The sequence below is a fragment of the Paroedura picta genome, chromosome 9 (genome assembly GCF_049243985.1).
Source record: "Paroedura picta isolate Pp20150507F chromosome 9, Ppicta_v3.0, whole genome shotgun sequence".
Taxonomy (NCBI): domain Eukaryota; kingdom Metazoa; phylum Chordata; class Lepidosauria; order Squamata; family Gekkonidae; genus Paroedura; species Paroedura picta.
This window is the reverse complement of record NC_135377.1, coordinates 88,152,414-88,158,342: the sequence shown is the minus strand read 5'-3', so window position 1 is coordinate 88,158,342 and position 5,929 is coordinate 88,152,414.

Here is a 5,929-nt window from a genome sequence, read left to right as displayed (position 1 = left end):
AATTCCACAGCCAGCCTCTCCAACAAAATATTATTAATCTTTCAGCATGGTCAGGCTACGCCAGAGGAAATGGAGGAAATCACTTGGGAGACAAAACAAAGGAAACTCTGAGGACAAATATCACTTGAAGTAAGGACAAGGTAGGAGACTCTTGCATATATTACAGAAAGACAAATAAGAGGAATATTATAGCAAGAGTTTAAAGAATTGCATCCAGATCCTATTGGGATATTTGGTTAATATAGGACAGTCACAGAAGTGTGGTACTGAATGCAGTAAATAAATCTCCCAAGAAGTATATTGCCAAAGAGGTAAACTTTCATTTATTCAAGTAGATCCAATTCACATTCAGGTTGCAGTCAAAGGAAGAGGAAGAAGCCTAATCTAAAGAGTACTTCCCTTATCACAAATGGCCAGCTTGTACGGCATCACGTGTGTGAGAGGACGAGGACCTTATCTCTACAGGAGAGACCTTCAGAGACGCCATGTGTCTCCATGGAAGGCCATGGGAAGAGGATGAGATGACAAAAGGAGAGAGAAAAAGGGTCGGAGGACAGAGGACAGTCCCAAGTTAAGATGAAGAAAGGCATTCCATTCAAGGAAGTAACACCTGTGCACACTTAGAGTGATGTAACCTCCCCCCCCCCCGCCCATTGTCCATGCATGCTGAGTCAGTCAAACAGTACTACTGTACAACAAATGTATACATTGGAACAAGAGGAATATTATAGCAAGATCTGCAGGAAAGGCACTTTTCACTCAGTTTCTCTTAACCTCTATGCTACTCTTTCCCCTCCCTTATTTCTTAAACAAAGCTTTCACAACTGTGTAGATTAAAGACAAAGTGTAAAGATTAACATGTGCTTTCCCATCAAAATTATTGACTTCATGCAGACACATTGAATCAACTGACTATAATTCATAAACTTAATTGACTCCAAGTTAGCTTTTATTGAGTGTCAGCTCTACTGGGGGGGGGGGGAGACCCTTTAGAACTGATTTATAAATTACTAGATCAAGGTCCATCCTTTAGGACAGGCTTTGAAGGGCCTAGGCTTCTTCCCGAACTACCCTCACCTCAGACCCTTCCCCAGCCTTCTTCCCAACATCCCACCAGACCCTTCCCTAGCCTTCTTCCCAACTATCCCCCCAGACCCCTCCCCATAGCCTTCTTCTCAACTCCCCTCCCTCCTCTTCCCAAGTGCCATGTCCCTGCTCCCCAGCCTTCTTTCCAAGTGCCATGAGCCTCCTCCTCAGACCCCTTCCCATGGGCTGGGCCCCTTCCCTACCTCTCCGCTTGAAGAAGGACATGGCGGCGCGGTACAAGAGTGGCCAGCCCCGAATCTGGCCTAGGGGTGCCGGGCTCCAGAAGGTCCATCAGTGCGCAGGGGGAGGGAGGAGGGCAGGTCCTGGGAGGCTAGAGGAGTCTCCAGGACATTGGGGCGGGGCAGGGATAACCCCAGAATTGGTGCCATCGTGAAGAATATGTCTGGGAAGCATAGCTATGTGCATGCGCAACAGGTGCAATTCCAGCCATTTCTGGCAAAGTGTAAGAAGAAATTTAGGATTGCTGTCTTCCAGTTGAGTTCTTCTGAAATTATGACTGCAGAGATCAGTTCTCCTGAGGGGAAATGGCAGTTTTGGAGGGCAGGTTCCTATGATGTCATATCTCTTCCTCCTAAAACTCCATATTCCCTCCCAGACACTGCCCCCATATCTCCAGGAATCCCTCCAGCCAGTGTTGGCAACTCTAGGAAACCACTGATAGAACGCAAGAAGCCAAGTCCTGGTAGTTCAGCAAGTTGATACATCATAGCTGCATTTGGATGGAGGGGAGGGGGTTACAGACAGGCAACTGGAAGAAGCAAATTCATCTCTTTGCCTAGGGGAAAGCCAACCAAACTGATGATAAATGATTCATTTGCTACCCATGACCTCCCCCTGCAAGACTTGCAATGGTACACAAGAGCTGTGTTGCTAGTGGGCTGGGAAATCACTCTAAGCTGCCCTATTTTTCTTGACTGCAATTTCCTTCTGTTCCTTTTAGTTTCCCAGAGGTTGATGAGGAGAAAAATTGGACTTAATTAACAAGCCTATTGCATTTTACTTTGAGTGCTTAGCTGCTATTGTAATTAAGGGGCTTTGATGGTATCAGCAGCTGTCCTTTTCCCTTTGATGGCCTCAGCCATTTGGCAGAACTGCAGGATATGGGGGGTTGGGGAGAGAGCATAGGAAGGAGGCAAGCAGATCTGATGCCAGCTTGTTCCAACTCGTCCCTCAAAGAGATCTCTTCTGCCAACTCCCCTGAAGAACCATTTCAGTCCAGGGACAGAACTTCCAGCCTAATCCAACGAGATGGCAGGGTTCCCTGGTTGTGCTCCAAGGTGGAGACATAAACAAAATCAAGGGCTAGTCTAACTTTCTTAGGTCCTTGGAAAATACGGTCAGACATTTCCTTAGTAATAGAAATAAGTGAGGAAGTGAGCCAGTGACTATATTGTTTACCTGTGAGAAGAATGTTGTGTTTCTCCAGCTTTGCGATCAGCTTTCTGCTATGTCCAGTCAGGATCACCAGATAATTGGTTTTCTACTGTAATCATAGCCCTTGTTGAATGGTTCTCAGTCTTCCCCTTCAGCCATGCAGAAGCAATGACCAGCAATGATGCTACATTAAAGTCGTGTGGAAGGGCCCCAAGATTTAAGTAGTCTATTTACCTCGAGGGACCCAATGTCAGCTGACAACAGCAACAAACACTACATTAAAAATAAATCCAAAAACCAAGGAAAGGACCCCTTATCTATATGCTGAATCCACACCAGTCTACCCATGGGATCAGTGTTGCAGAGTTAGCAAGTTAACTAGATGTTATACACACTGTTATTGCCTGTTAAAACTACTATCGTTATTGTTTACCCAAATTTATGACTTATGCTGTACTTCTTTGTTATATGTACTTCCTCTTCGTCATATGTAAACCACCCTGAGCCTGAAGGGAAGGCAGTCTAGAAAATAATAAATAAATAAATAAATAAATAAATAAATAAATAAATAAATAAATAAATAAATAAATAAATAAATATGGCGTCAGTGGGCCCAGATTCTGTTGCTGGCTCATCCACAGTTGCCATCCATTGACTTTGGTTGACAATTTCAGTTGATCTTTCCTGGCTCAGTCAAAAGCCTTGGAGTTCTCTTAGGTCCACCTTTATTACAGGAGAAGCAAGGTAACCCAGCTGCAAAAAGGCTATCTATTAATTAAGCCTAGCCCACAAGATTATCTTAACACAGCTGATCTGGTCAGCATGATCTCTACCACAGTAACATCAAAACTAGACTAAACACTTCTGCAGGGCATGCAGAGGGGGGCTCTTCTGCCAGGCATTTGGTTGAGGACGACCAGAACCAGCAACACCCACTGGACCCCTGAACCTCACACCCCTTCCAGGGATCCATGTACCTGAACTGAACCATGGACCAGTTTGATTTGTCATCCTGTTTAAATTATTATCTTCTGTTGTTATTATTATTACTCTTACCATTGTTGTATTTCTGTCTGACACAAAAACCAAGTTTGATGTATTGTTCTTTACGTTCCATGTGAACTGTCCTGAGCCTCAGGGGAGGGCGGTATATAAATGTAATAAATAAATTGTGCATTGTTCATTTGTCTCCTCTCAAAATCAATTCAGAAACTCCAACTCAACTATTATTGGGATCTAGACTAGATGGAATATACATATTATTCCCATTCTGCCAATCCCCCATTGGCTGCCCATTCATTACTGGATTCAATACCAGCTACTGACTACCACAGACAAACCCTTCATGGCCCCTTTTATCTGCAGGACCATCTCTACCCCCCCTCCCATCAGCTTTGTTCATGTTAGCTGCCCTTCCAGTCTCAAAAGCCAGGAAGATGTTCAGAGCACAGCTTCTCAACCTGCCTGCAATGGCTAATTAGTGGCTATGGAAACAGAAAGTAATCCATGGATGTGTCTAGAAGAAAAGAAACTGAAGGAGTCTCTCTGTCCCTAATCAGCCAGAAGACAGAGAGATCTTGGATAAGGCTAATCTGTGGTCCATGTACTTGGCTCACCTGAGCTGAAGGAAGTATGCCCATGCTGCTGGGAGACCATCAGGTTACTCATTAAACCCTGAGATGCTGGTGTTAACTGTAATTGTGTTGGTTTAAAGGGGTTCTACTGGGGTTAATGTCATTGTTCTTTGCCATGAGCCACCTTGCAGGAGTGACAGGTTAGAAAATAACAAACAAACAAGCAAATAAATTTCATTCAGAAATGCCTCAAAGGTGTAAAGCTACAAACACCCAAAGGGCAGCATACAGTTCCTAAATGGAGTCTCCCCCACCAGGGGGTGGCTGGCCTTAGTAAAACCATCCCCCTTCAATCCTTGTTTTAGTTGGAATTAAGGAATCTGACATGACCACAATTTTGACTAGGAGCATCTCAGAATTGAGGTCCTTAGGGAGAAGGGTCCCTATGGGACCCAGGATGGCCTCTGATCTCCCTCGCTTGCTCCCTCCCTGTCTCCTAGCTGTCTTCTCCAGAAGAACTGGTGCCTGGAGATCAGCTGTTTTTCCCGAAGATCACCCAGCCCCCTCCTACAGATTGGCAACCCAGCTAGCTGCAGAGGGAGGAGGCGTGGGGGATCAATCTGGGCTCTTGAGATTAGAGACTCCTACTGTTTAATCACCTCCAACACTTTGGATCTCAAGATCCAGCAGGGAACGGGGTGGCGTGGGAGGGTTAGCACCCAGAAAAGCCACAGGGCAGGCATGTGTGCTAGCATCCCCTGTATTCCTGGGTACAACGGGCTTTGTCCCTAGTAATTTTATAAACCTCTCTCATCCCCCTTCCTACTTGTCTCTTTTCCAGACTGAAGAGTCTTTCCAGACTCTTCAGTCTTTCTTCACAGTGAATGTGTTCCTCCTCCCTAATCATTTTGGTTTTCCTCATCTGTACTTTTTCCAGCTCTGCAATGTCCCTCTTGAGATATAGTGACCCAGACTTTACTCAGTGCTCCAAATAAGGCCACACCAAAGATCTATACAGTGTTTGCCATTTTATTCTCAATGAACACATCAGGCTTTAGATATGTTAGAATTGCAATCAGCAAGTAATTTGCTTCAGTCAGCCTTGAAGCTGAGTTGCACCTATGTGCTCAGTACTGGCATCAAGTGGTCACTGATGAGGTTGCTGTGAAAAACGCCATGCACATAGAATCACAGAATCAAAGAATAGTAGAGTTGAAGGGACCTACTGGGTCATCTAGTCCAACCCCCTGCACTATGCCAGCTACAGATGTCAAGCTGTTTATAAAGAACTATGCACCTTCAACAAGATTATGGAAGAAGTAAACACTGGAATGCTATTAGCAAGTTATTTGGAACAAGCTTACCCTGAAGGGCTGGTTGCTGTAAACTGCAATGTCCTAATCATGAGCTCAGCTGAGACACCTGGCTGCAGATCAGGAACTGCAGATTCTACCAACAAACCATTCTACACCAGTTTCCTCTCTGATTAATCAGAACTTTTGTCCCAGGTGAGAACACCCACTTACTCTTTGAACTGGAAGAGAAGCAAAAGTCTGTGTTTGTAGTCTCATGATGTCTTCTGTTGGAGTCTGGCGGTATGTGTGTGTTCTCCATTTTGGAACAGCATGTTAGAACTGTTTTGCTCGGAAACTTGTAAGCTGTTCGGTCCTGATCTGGCAAGAGGCCAGATCAGGAAGCATAATATATTGTATATATGAGGAAGTAAACTTTATACTTTTAAGCCTCTAATAATGTTCCAGTGTCTCATTGAAGCTGTGCTTCAAGGATTTAATTAAAGCTTATACTGCGCTCTCTCAAGGTGTGCTAAGAGTAGAACCTATGCAGTGGGGGAAAAGAGCAATTCTCTTTTTATA